Here is a 14,641-nt window from a genome sequence, read left to right on the forward strand (position 1 = left end):
AAATGAGCAGAACCAGGAGATCATTATACACTTCGACAACAATATTGTATGAGATGTATTCTGATGGAAGTGGATTTCTTTGACAAAGAGACCTAACTCAGTTTCAAATGATAAATGATGGACAGAAGCAGCTACATCCAAAGAAAGAACACTGGGAAAGGAATGTGAACTATTTGCATTTTTGTTTTTCTTCCTGGGTTATTTTTCTTTCTGAATCCAATTCTCCCTGTGCAACAAGAGAACTGTTTGGTTCTGCAAACATATATTGTATCTAGGATATACTGCAACATATCTAACATATATATAGGACTGCTTGCCATCTAGGGGAGGGGGTGGAGGGAGGGAGGGGAAAAATCGGAACAGAAATGAATGCAAGAGATAATGTTGTAAAAAAATTACCCTGGCATGGATTCTGTCAATATAAAGTTATTATAAAATAAAATAAAATATTAAAAAAGAAAAGAAGGCTGCCCCAGAGACCTCCAAGAAAACCCAACAGGAACATTACACCTGCCCAGAAAGAAATGATAGAAGAACTCAAAAAAAAAAAAAAGAATTCAAAAATCAAATGAGAGACATTGAGGAAAAACTAAAGAAAAAATTAAAAGCATCCAAGAAAAACAGAAAGATTATGACAGAAAAAGTTAATCAATTAGAAAAGAAGGTACAAAGATTCAAAGATGAAAATAACTCTAGGAAAATCAGAGTCTGGCAAGGTGGATCCAGTGAAGCTATGATAGATGAAGAAATAACAAAACAGATTATAAATAATAAGAAAATAGAACAGAATGTGAATCATCTCATAAGAAAAACAACAGGTCTGGAGAACAGATCAAGAAGAAAAAATATAAAAATAATTGGACTGCCGAAAAGTTGTGACCAAAAAGAAAACCTTGACACAATAATACAGAAAATAATCCTAGAAAATTGTCCTAAAGTGATAGAACCTGAGGGAAAAATAGAAATAGAAAAAAGCCACAGATCACCATTTCAAAGAGATCCTTTGTAAAAATAATAATAATAATAATAATAATAAAATAAAACATATAGGAGTATTCTTGCCAAATTTTGAAACGCCCAGACCAAAGAGAAAACTTTGCAAGAAACAAGAAAAAAGCAATTCAAATATAGCTGGAGCTACAATTGGAATTGTACAAGACTTACCAGCAGCTATAATAAAAGACTGCAGGTCTTAGAATCATATCTACAGAAAAGCAAAAAAAAAAAATAAGTCTACAGCCAAAACTATCATATCAAGCAAAATTATTTATAATTTTGAATACAAAAAAAGCCCCAGACATACAATGAACTTTCAGACTGTCAGGACTTTCTATCAACCAAACAAGAACTTAACAGGAAATTTAAATTAACAGTCAATATGTAAGAGAAATTTTAAGGAATTCAACATAAACAAACTGTTTAAATATGGATAAATTGTTTATTTTTTTACATGGAAAATGTATATTTTATGTTTAAGATTTACATCAATAATAGGATAAGCTCAAAAGAAAGATTTGCAGAGGAAAAGTAAAAGTTGTATACAGACTATTCAGGGGCGGAGCCAAGATGGCGGAGCAGGCACACACAACTCTCTAAACTCCTCTCATTACCCTCATAACCAACTATTTAATTCAGCATCAAAAATAACTCTTCACTGCTTAAATTCAAGAAGCACTACAACTTACCAGCCGATCTGGAAGCTTGCCAGGAAAGGTTTGTCCTGAGGGGCCAGGAACAGACTAGTACAGGCAGCGAGAGGCTAGCATCCTGAGCAGATGGTGATCTCTGTGGCTAGAGAAGTTATAGGGACCACTCTTCTATAGGCTAACTGCTCTGCCTTGATTACAAAGCAGTAAACTGGCAGATAAGTTAAAGCCTAAAACAGAGGGTCCTCCAAAAAACGCCAGAACCTAAAGAGATCTGGCTGTAACCCCTCAAACCCGGAAGTGACTCAGGCAGACTTTACCACAGCCCTGTGGCCACATCCAGCAGTTCAGGGCTTTTGCTGGGGCAGTTACTAATCTGCACAACAGGGGGGCTTGGCCTGGGCAGCCTCTGATCAGCAGTGTGGGGGGCTCAGCATGGGGCAATAGAACCTCCCCAGCTGACTGTGCTTCCTAGGCAGACACTTCAGGTCCCTGCAAATCCATTCACTGCTCAGCTGCTAATACCCATAGCCCCAGGGCAGGGTTTGGCTTGGGAAGTGAAACCCTCACTGCTAAGTGTCTAGCCCCAGGGCAGTCATTATCTCACACAGCTGAGGTTCTTTGAAAGGCACTTTGCCAGCCTGGCCCTGCAGGCCTGAGTTACTTTCGGGTGGGGAACTCTTTCCCAGAGCACTCCAATACCTCCCTGCTTTTTGTAGCCAGTCAGCAGGACAGCTACCCCGTCCATATACATTTCACTGCTCTGCAGAGGAAGCTAGTAACCCCCTGGCTCTGAAGGCAGACCTTACAGGCTTTAACAAAATGAGTAAAAAAAAAAAATGATTGATAGTTTCTACACAGAAAGAGAACAGCTTTTCAACCCTGAAGAGACTAATAGCAGACAATCTCCAGACGATTGTTGGTCTCCAATACAAAAGGCTCTCCTAGAAGAGACTATTAAAAACCTTAAAAGAGAGCTAGAAGAGAAATGGGGAAAGACACATAACTCACTAAAAGAAAAATCTGATAAAGTGGAAAAAGAAAACAACTCCCTGAAATGTGAATTGGAAAAGGTAAAAAACAGAGTTTGCGAATTGGAAAAAGAAAATGACTCACTAAAAAAAAAATTAGTGAAATGGAAAAAATTCCATAGAGCAAAACAACTCAATTGGACATATACAATAAGATTATAAATAAATTGGAAGAACATAGGATAGTTTACCTCTCAGACCTGTAGAAGAGGGAGGAATTTATGACCAAAGAAGAACTAGAGATCACTATTGACCACAACATAGAAAATTTTGATTATATCAAATTGAAAAGTTTTTGTACAAACAAAACAAATGCAGACAAGATTAGAAGGGAAACAATAAACTGGGAAAATATCTTTACAGTTAAAGGTTCTGATAAAGGCCTCATTTCCAAAATATTTAGAGAATTGACTCTAATCTATAAGAAATCAAACCATTCTCCAATTGATAAATGGTCAAAGGATATGAACAGACAATTCTCAGACAAAAAATTGAAACTATTTATAGACATATGAAAATATGCTCCAAATCATTATTGATCAGAGAAATGCAAATTAAGACAACTCTGAGATACCACTACACACCTGTCAGATTGTCAGGGAAAGATAATGGGGAATGTTGGAGGGGATGTGGGAAAACAGGGACACTGATACATTGTTGGTGGAATTGTAAACACATCCAGCCATTCTGGAGAGCAATTTGAAACTATGCTCAAAAAGTTATCAAACTGTGCATATCCTTTGATCCAGTAGTGTTTCTACTGGGCTTATACCCCAAAGAGATACTAAAGAAAGGAAAGGGACCTGTATGTGCCAAAATGTTTGTGGCAGCCCTGTTTGCAGTGGCTAGAAGCTGGAAAATGGAAGGATGCCCATCAATTGGAGAATGGTTGAGTAAATTGTGGTATATGAATGTTATGGAATATTATTGTTTGGTAAAGAATGACCAGAGGATGAATACAGAGAGAACTGACGAGAATTACATGAACTGATGCTACGTGAAACGAGCAGAACCAGGAGATCATTATATACCTCAACGATACTGTTTGAGGATATATTCTGATGGAAGTGGATCTCTTCAATAAAGAGAGTTAATTCAGATCAAAGATGGACAGAAACAGCTACACCCAAAGAAAGAACACTGGGAAATGAATATAAACTGCTTGCATTTTTGTTTTTCTTCCCGGGTTATTTCTACTTTCTGAATTCAATTCTCCCTGTGCAACAAGAAAACTGTTCGCTTCTGCACACATATATTGTATCTAGGATATACTGTAACCTATTCAACTTGTAAAGGACTGCTTGCCATTTAGGGGAGGGGGTGGAGGGAGGGAGGGGAAAAATCGGAACAGAAGTGAATGCAAGGGATAATGTTGTAAAAAAAAAAAAAAATTACCCTGGCATGTGTTCTATCAATAAAAAGTTATTAAAAAAAAAAGAAGATGCCACTGATAATTTTAAGGAAAACTCCATTTATTTCTATACTTTTTAGTGTTTTTAATAGGAATGGGTGTTGGATTTTGTCAGTGGTTTTTTCTGCATCTATTGAGATAATGATATGATTTGTTAGTTTGGTTATTGATATAATGATTTATGCTAATAATTTTCCTAATATTGAAATAGCCCTGCATTCCTGGTATAAATCCTACTTGGTCATGGTATATTATTCTTGTGAAAACGTGCTATAATTTCTTTGCTAATCTTTTAGTTATGATTTTTACATGAATATTGGTCTATAATTTTGTTTCTCTCTTTTGAATCTACCCAGTTTAAGTATCAACACCATAACTGTGTCATAAAAGGAATTTGGTATGATCCCTTCTTAACTTATTTTTCCCAATAGTGTGCATAGTATTGAATTAATTATTGTTTAGATTTTAGGTAAAATTTACATGTAAATCAATGTAGCCCTGGAGATTCTTACTTAGGAAGTTTATTATAAGCTAGTTCAAATTCTTTTTCAAAAATGGGACTAATTATGTAATTTATTTCTTCTTCTCTTAATCTGGGCATTCTATATTTTTGTAAGTATTCATCTATTTCACTTGTATTATCAGATTTATATAGTTGGGCAAAATAGTTCCTAATTATATTTGTTTTGTCATAGCTTTTTATTTACAAGATATATGCTTGGGTAATTTTTCTGCATTGATAATTGCAAAACCTTTTGTTCCAACTTTTCCCCTCCTTACCCTCACCACCTCTCCCAGATGGCAGGTTGACCAATACATGTAAAATATGTTAAAGTATAAGAAAAATATAATATATGTATGCATGTCCAAAAAGTTATTTTGCTGTACAAAAAGAATCGGAAATAGTTTGAATATTTTGAATGCATGAAATGAATAATTTGAAATAGTGTACAATTAACCTGTGAAGGAAATCAAAAATGCAGGTAGACAAAAATAGAGGGATTAGAAATTCTATGTAGTAGTTCATAGTTATCTCCCAGGGTTCTTTTACTGCGTTTAGCTGCTCTTTTGGAACTGATTTGGTTAATCTCATCGCGAAAAAGGGCCATGTCCATCAGAATTGATCATCATATACTATTGTTGTTGAAGTATACAATGATTTCCTGATCCTGCTCATTTCACTCAGCATCAGTTCATATAAGTCTCTCTAGGTCTTTCTGAAATGTAATTCAATATATATTAAATATTGTAGAAATATATGCTAAATTCAATATATGCACACATATTTATACAATTATCTTGCTGCTCAAGAAAAATCAGATCAAAGGGAAAAAATGAGAAAGAAAATAAAATGCAAGCAAACAACAAAAAAAGAGTGAAAATGCTATGTTGTGAAGCACATTGAGTTCCAACACTCTTCTCTCTGGGTGCAGATTGCTCTCTTCATCGCAGGTCATTGGAACTGGTCTGAATCATCTCATTGTTGAAAAGAGACATGTCCATCAGAATTGATCATTATATAATCTTCTTGTTGCCATGTACAGTGTTCTGCTCATTTCACTTAGCATCAGTTCATGTAAGTATCCTCAGGACTTTCTGAAATCACCTTGCTGATAGTTTCTTACAAAACAATAATATTCCATAATATTCATATATCATAACTTATTCAGTCATTCTCTAATTGATGGGCATCCATTCAGTTTCCAGTTTCTTGCCATTACAAAAAGGGCTGCCACCCCACATAATTTATTAAAGACTTCAAGTTACAAAGAATAGAAAAATCTTTACCAATAACCTAACACAGATCAATTCACATTCTTCCAAAAGTGTCATATATTATATTTTCTTAATATTTATTAAGTACTTGAGTGTTCAAGATGCTGTACTACATTTGAGACAAAAAAGGGAAATAAACTGTGTCACAGTCCTTCTGGAAAGTCTACATGATTGATAACTGTTTGCTAAGTTGTTCCTGCTGGTACCTTCCTAATCATGCAATCAGAATACTCTCATGTTACAAATAGAAACCAGTTTGAAAATTAGAGAATGAAATTAACACAGAAACACAAAGAATCTCAAATGACTCTGTGACTTTGGTAGAATAACTGGCAGAAAAATGAAAGATAAGTTTCTCTAAATATATCAAATGACATCTCACATTCTAAAAGAGATAAATTCATATTAAGCCAGCAACCCAGCAGGGCTATGATCTCCTTCCTGGTTGGTAAGAAGTAACAAGTGATACTTGTTGGACATGGCATAAAATCCTTTAATCCAGTAAGAAATCCTAAAAATAGGTTTGTACTCTCTATGGGCCTATGTCACCTTATGTTAGAATGTTATTAAAGAATTTGACTTATGAAATCCTAACTCCTAATGATGGGAAATCCATAGCAAAAACATGATTAGAATGAGGATAGATCCTGTTGTGGCTTTGGGAGTGTAGTGAACTCTGTTGAACACAAACCCAATGAAACAGGCAACCTGGAGTTAACAGACAAATTACCTTTGAACATTTAGCAGGCATAGGTCGTTATGCAGAGACCATGACACAGATTAATTTCCCTTTGGCCATATCTGAGCAATCACTTCTGCCATAACTAAAGCATGGGGTGCTCTTCCAGGAAAACAGGACATAGGGGAAGCATTTACTAAGATAGTTCAGGGTCCCAATGAACCTTTTGCAGGACATCTACAAACGACCATTGGAGAAAATGAAGCAATGGAAATAAGGCAAGGCAAATTGCTAGATAAGTGCTAATGAGTGTAGAAGAAGAGTTATTCTATGGCTGAAAAAGGATGCCCCTCTAAATGAGATCATAAGGCACTGTGCCACAGTGGGCATGCATACCCTCCATGCCCAGACTATGATGCATGGGAAGACCCAAACATGGGGAAACAGGACCTTCTGGAATTTTGTTAAAGATCATTAAAGGAATACTACAACTATCTGAGAAAAGATCTAAGAAGATATACATTTTTTATATCTATGTACAAATTAATGTGTGCGGTGAAACCATCCCAGAATGGCAAATTTTATTAGTCAAAGTTCCAAATTTCTCACACAGGTCTCCCATAAGTATAGTTCAGCTATATGTAATTGGCAATGGGTTTTTGAAGAAAAGATTTCTAAGACCCCCCTTAAAGGACCAACCATTTTTACAGATGCAACCAAACATAACATTTGTACTTTATATTTTTGTTAAAAAAAAACAAAAACAAAAACAAAAACAAAAACAAACAAACAAAAAAAAAAAAAAAAAAAAAAAACAGTAGTCAGAACTTCCTTTCAGTCCATGCAGCAGAATGAGTTGTATGCAATTATGCTAGCCCTTACTTTATTATCCAGGAGATGTAAACATAATATCTGATTTGCCTTATTCAGATAATTATTCTTTGTACTACAAAGTATTGGTACAGCCCATATAAAATTTGTAGCCTCTAACATGTTTCAACTTTTTTAAGGAACTTCAGGAGCAAGTGCAAAACCACCCAGGTATTATCTCTTGCATGTCCCTTCTCATACTGGTCTTCTAGGACCTATTTTTCATGGAAATTCAGAGGCAGTTAGCCATGTTAACCAATATTCCCCTATTTCAGGCCACCCAAGAATCTCATTCTAGATATCATCAGGCTGCACAAACTTTACTTATGAAGTTTGGGATAACAAAAGAGGAAGCTAGGAGCATAGTAAAAGTCTATATGGCTTACCTCCCTTTCCATGCTCTATGTGCCCTCCAGGGAAGAATTATTGTGGCTTGAGGCCCAATGACATTTGGCAGATGAATGTGACCCATTATAAATCCTTTGGTCATTTGTCTTTTATCCACATTATTGTGGACACCTTCTCAGTATTTATTTTTGCAATACTGGTGACAAAAGAGATGGCCTGGGTGGTCACTGAATTCCTTACACAGGCCTTTGCAGTTATGGGCATCTCACAAGCAGTAAAAACAGATAATGGACCTGCATATACTTCCAAACATTTTGCATGCTTTTCTGAGCAGTATCAGATTTCACACACCACTGGCAAACCCTTCAATTCTCAAGGACAGATAATAGTAAAGAGACTCTCCTCCAAAAACAAAAGAAAGGGGGAGGCCCAGGTAACTCTGGAGAACTTCTAAATTTAATCCTTTATACTATTAATATTTTGGTTTTTGATGAAGATAAACCTCCAGCAGACAGGTTTCATAACCAACAGAAGAGCAATGTCTAGTGCCAGCAGCTCCAGTATCTTTAGATAATCCTCAGGCAGTGTAGAAAGATCCAGAGAGTGGTGAATGGAAGGGACCAGATAGACTAACTGCTTGGGGCAGAGGGTTTTTTTGTGTCTCTGACAGATGGAGAAGGAATCTGATGGTTGCCAATGAGCTATATCCACCTTGTCCATTGGAGAGAGACAAAAAAAAAAAAAAAAAAAAAAAAGACCCTGGAAATAAAGTAGAAGACCTGGGAAACATCAGGTGGTTTCATCTCTGCATTGACCACTAAAAGAACATGGCTGTTAGCCCAATGTGTATGAGTGGGCGGGCTACCTTGACCACAAGGTTGTCTTAATGAATATTACCATGAACATTAAAGTAATTGCTAATGAGACTGATGCAGGACTTCAAAACCTGCAGGAATCATTGGATTCCCTGGCACATGAAGTGATGGACAATAGATTGGTTTTGGACGTCTCTTGTCTGCTGAAGGAAGTGTATGTAAGACTGTGAATTCCTCTTGTTGTATGTATATCAATAACTCACAGTAGGTGAGGTGGCTCAATGGATGAGAGACATAAGACAACCTTCATCTGGCACTTCTAGGAAGTCCTTCATTGCATCTTATTTACTCATATTGCTTATTATATTACTACTTGTCTGTGTGTGTGATCCGCTGCCCCTTTCCCTCCCCTCTCCCCCCACTGCTGAAACTTGTTATCCACTGTTTTATGGATTTAACCACTGATAAACACCTGCCCCAAATTAAAACAAAAGAAAGGGGGAAAAGTTGTGGGCCATAGGTAGTGAGGAACCTTGGATGAGGAGTAAGACCATTTAGTCTAGAAAGGATCAATATGTTTTGTTTGAATCCCCATCCCTCACAAGAGTGTCTCTGCCTTCCTGAGAAGTCAGGGTTTGACAACCTGTGTTGTACTTTAAGCAGAGTTATGCTGACTTGGCAAGGAAACATCTGTACACAATAGCAAGTTGTTTATGTGGTCATGTATGTGCATTATCCTATAGTAATATAAGTGTATTATATAAGCATAGAGTGTATAAGGCTGAGGAATTTTTTTTTTAATAAACAGGTTCCTGTTTGACTATCCTCCAGAGTTCCACCTCTTCATTCCTTACCCAGTAGGCTGGTACTAAAGTCCTTTTATGAGCAGATCTGACCAGATATTGACCACATAGCGGCAGAGATAATCATCTTACCTGACAACAAGATGTCTTCAAAATACAAATGGACAGTATTTTCTAGAGAATAAATAATAATGGTTTGCTACATATCTCCTAATCTTGCTAGCAGGTTAATGTTCTTGTGCTCTCATAAATTTGTCTTCCCTCTTAGGCAGCCAAACTATAGACCTCTGGCCTTATTCAGAAGACAGCTACCATAATTTCTTTTTTCATATTTCACTTTTCTTTTCATAAAACCAAACAAATGAAAGATTAATGAAGACACACAAGCCTATTTAGAAATTGATAGATGCCACTGATAAATCAGGATTAAGTTAGTAGATCAAAGATTTAAAATCTGTGCACACATTCATTTTATGACAAATGATCAAAAAAATTTAGAGTTGCCTTTGAATTTAAATTAGTACCAGGTTAATTGAAAAAATATTCCAGCACATTTGGAAATATTTTATTGCATCTTTGTCACATCTGACTGCCAAAGATATATTGATTTTTCCCATTTAGAACTGAAATAACTACTCACAAAGCTGTAGCCTTTTACATTCCAAACACTGGATTAATCTGCAAATAGCACTTTGGGGAGTGGCAATTCTCAAGGTCTAGTTCCCTAATCATTTCTTTTAATTCTCCTTCATAGAGTAATAGCATAGCATGATAGGGCTAGAAGGGACTTTTGAGATTATTAAGTGGAACCTGCTCACTTAGTAGATGAGAAAACTGATTTCCAGAGATTAAGTTCCCTTAGATAACACAGCTAGTAAGTTGGCAGAGCAGAAAATCACATCCAAAATTTCTAACTCCAACTCTATTCTTTCAATGACAACATGCTGATTCATGATTTCTGACAGTGGACTTTACTGGCAGAATTATTGTTTTTGTTTTGTTTTGTTTTGTTTTTGATGAGAGAACTTTTATTAAGGAGCAATAGTATATAAAGAAGGCAAACAGTAACAAAGCAAACTTTATGCCCATTTATAATCATTTATCTACATTAAAGGAAAATATAAAATAAAATCATAAGTAAATCATTCATCATAGCTTTGCCTCACATATAATATATATTTAAGAAATGCTAGTTGATTGGAACATTTACTGAGGATCCTGACCCTCCCACATGAAATACCTATTAGACCTCTCCATCTAGATATCTTTTAGGTATCTCTAACTCAACATCTTCTAAATTGAATTCATTAACTCCCCTAGCTTGCACATAATCTATAATGGCTTCTTAAAAATTTTCCATTTGTGATCCTTTTTTGTTTGAGAAATTTTTACATGACCCCAGGTATATAAGTATATAAAATAGGTATACAAATCAAACATTTACTAAAAACAAATCATAATTTTGTAATGCCTACTTCAGTTATACAGTTCCATATGAGGTTGCAACCCACAGTTTATGAAACCTTGCTCTAGAATTACAGAATCTGAGAGAAGGGACGTCAGTGATTATTAACCCACAAATGAAAATAACACCGATTACAGCATACATGGCAGCTTCTACCTGGATATGCATAAGGCAAGGCAAGCTATCACCTTTCAAGGCCCATCTCACTTTTTGAAAAGTTTCAAATTCCTCCCTTTTTTGGGAAGGGGGCACTAATATCATTAAAGTTTTCTAGCAACCATGGTGTCATTTAGAATCTTTCCTCTCTACCTTAGTTTGTAACAATTTTGTCATCTGTAAAATGGAAGTAAGAATACCTACTTCACAGAATTTTAAGATCAAATAATAAAATATTTTAGCCTAAATGAAAACACACATTGCCAGGAAGCTTTACAAAGTAGCAGTCAAATGAGAGGAAGATGCATTGTAAAGCAACTTCTTATGTCCCTTTATATAAGCTGTCTCCCATGTCTAGAATGGAGTCTCTCCTCAGCATCATTTCTTAGAATCCTTTGCTCTCCTTTAGAATCCTTTGCTCTCCTTCAAGGCTTAGCTCAGATACTGAATCCCCAAAGAAATCTTTTCCCCCTGAGATTTTAGAATTCTAACACCTCTCAAATTATTTTGTATTTATTTATTTAGTTACATTTTGGATCATTCAGTTATCTTTCCCTCATTAACTCTAGTCAGAACAATATGGAAAGAGGATACCAAGCTATATAGAGAACAGTCATTACAAAAACATTAAAAATACTTTAATAAAACAAAGAAAAAACACCCCCCAAAATCAGACAAAGACCAGAAAACTTTAAGGTTTAAAGTTATAAACTTACTAATAAAGTGCACTATAATCTTCTATATGAAAATCCAAATTTTAATTTAATCCTTAAGAATGCATGGGTAAAACAACAAATCATAGACACAATCAATAATTTCATCCAAGAGAATGACAACAATGGGACAACATACCAAAATTTGTGGGATCTGTCCAAAGCAGCAGTTATTAAAGGAAATTTTATATCTCTAGATGCTTACTTGCATAAAATAAAGAAAGAGAAAATCAATGAATTGGACTTTCAACTAGAAAAGCTAGAAAAAGAACAAATTAAAAACCTCCAATTAAATACCGGATTTGAAATTCTAAAAATAAAAGGGAAGATTAATAAAATTTAAACTAAGAAAACTATTGAGTTAATAAATAAAAGCAACTTGTTTTTTATGAAAAAAACAACAAAATAGATAAACTTTTTTGTGAATTTGATAGAAAAAGAAAAGAAGGTCAAATTGTTAGTCTCAAAAATGAAAAGGAAGAACTTTCCACCAATGAAGAGAAATTTAGAGTGATAAGGAGTTATTTTGCCCAATGATATGTCAATAAATATGATAATGTAATGAAACAGAGGAATACTTACAAAAATGTAGATTGCTCAGATTAACAGAAGAGGAAATAAATTACTTAAATAGTCCCATTTTAGAAAAAGAAACAGAGCAAGCTATTAATCAGCTCCCTAAAAAAAAAATACGCAGAGCTAGATGGATTTACATGTGAATTGTACCAAATATTTAAAGAACAAATAATTTCAAGAATATACAAAGTGTTTGAAAAAAAAAAAAACAAGAAGGGATCCTACCAAATTCCTTTTATGACACAGATATGGTACTGATACCTAAACCAGCTGGGGTGAAAACAAAGAAAATTATAGGCCAGTTTCCCTAAAGAATATTGATGCACAAATCTTAAATAAAATATTAGCAAAGAGATTATAGAAATGAAGACAATTCTGAATTACCACTACATACCTGTCAGATTAGCTAAAATAACAGAAAAGGGCAATGATGAATGTTGAAGGGGATGTGGGAAAACTGGGGCACTAATACATTGTCTGTGGAGTTGTTAACTGATCCAGCCATTCTGGAGAGCAATTTGCATCTGCCCAAAAGTCTATCAAACTGCATACTCTTTGATTGCAGTGTTTCTACAGGGCTTATATGTCAAAGAGATCTTAAAGGATGGAAAAGGATCCACATATGCAAAAAATGTTTATAGCAGTCCTTTTTATAGTGGCAAGAAACTGGAAATTGAGTGATGCCCATAAATTGGAGAATGGCTGAATAGATTATGCTATATGAATGTTGTGGAATATAATTGTTCTGCAAGAAACGATCAGGAGGATCATTTTAGAGAGAGCTGGAGAAACTTACATGAACTGATGCTAAGTTAAATGAGTAGAACACATTGGAACCATGTACATGGCAACAGCAAGATTACATGATGATGAATTCTGATTTTCAACAATGAGACAATTCAGACCAGTTCCAATGAGCTTGTGATTAAGAGAACCATCTACACCCCCAAAGAGAGGACTGTCGGAACTGAGTGAGGATCACAACATAGCATTCTCATTCTTTTTGTTGTTGTTTGCTTGCCTATTTTCTTTCTCATTTTTTTTTCCTTTTTGATTTGATTTTTTCTTGTGTAACAAGACAATTTTATAAATATGTATGCATATATTGGACTTAAACATATATATATATATATATATATATATATAATATATATATATATATATTTACCATGTTTAGCATATATTGGACTTCTTGCTATCTAGGGAGGCGGTGGGGAGAAAGAGGAAATTCAAACATTGGGTTTTGCAAGGGTGAATGTTGAAGAATTATCCATGCATCTTTTGAAAATTAAAAAGCTTTAATAGAAAAAAAGAAAATCCTAATTTTATGTGCATGAAGTTATTCAATTTTTTCCCTGCACAGTCTTCTAATATTTTTACCCTCTCTTTTCCTCTCCAGGACTGGAGACACATCTCCCTTATCAGTCAGGTAGTGATTGTTGTTGTCATCATGTTCATGGTTCCATTTGAGGTTTTCTTGGCAAAAAAATATTGGAATGGCTTAATATTTCTTTCTCTAGCTCATTTTACAATTGAAGGAATTAGGTGATTTTGCCCAGAGTCACTCAACTAGTAAGTGACTGAGGCTGGATTTGAACAAAGGAGGATGAGTTTTTCTGACTCTTTGTCTTGGCACTCCATTTACTATGCTATCTAGCTGCTCTACTGTGAAGAAGGAAAGACTATAACTCCCATATGGCTAACATTTCTTTCTTTAGCTGAATGAAGAGATGTTTCTTCCTAACAAGAATGCCTTTAGAAATCAAGTCCACTTGTTTTCACTCTGCTGAGTTTATAAATTAGCCTAAAACTGGTAGCATGCATGGTGCTTCCTTATGCATTTCTGTATTTACATAAACGTAAATAAAAGGCTCGTTTTCTTTCCTCTAAAATCCATCCCTCTTTCTAACTTCTCTATTTCAGTAGAAGTCACCACAATCTTCCTGGTCAGGTAGATTCATAAACCTCTTGACTTGCCCTCACTTCTCAATCTGTTGCCAAGTCATATGGATTCCACTATTGTTGGAACAATGGAACTTACCTTCTTTTCCTGCTTCCACATCATCCTAATTAAGTCACTGTCTTCTATATTATTACAATAGCAGTGTTTTCTCTCCTTTGTATCTCTTCAATTTGTGTATCACATAATTTCAAAATGATATTCTTAAAATAATCTCTGACAATGTCATCCTGCCCTGCTCCAGAAACCCCCAAGTCATTCCAATACATTTAAGGAAAGAATACTAACTTTTCTGTTTGATGCTTTGACAACTTCACTTCTTGGTCACAACTAATTTTTCTAAGCATTATATATTTCTTCTTTTCATTATTATATTGCTTAATCAACCCCGA

This window comes from Antechinus flavipes, chromosome 3 (genome assembly GCF_016432865.1).
Source record: "Antechinus flavipes isolate AdamAnt ecotype Samford, QLD, Australia chromosome 3, AdamAnt_v2, whole genome shotgun sequence".
Lineage (NCBI taxonomy): Eukaryota > Metazoa > Chordata > Mammalia > Dasyuromorphia > Dasyuridae > Antechinus > Antechinus flavipes.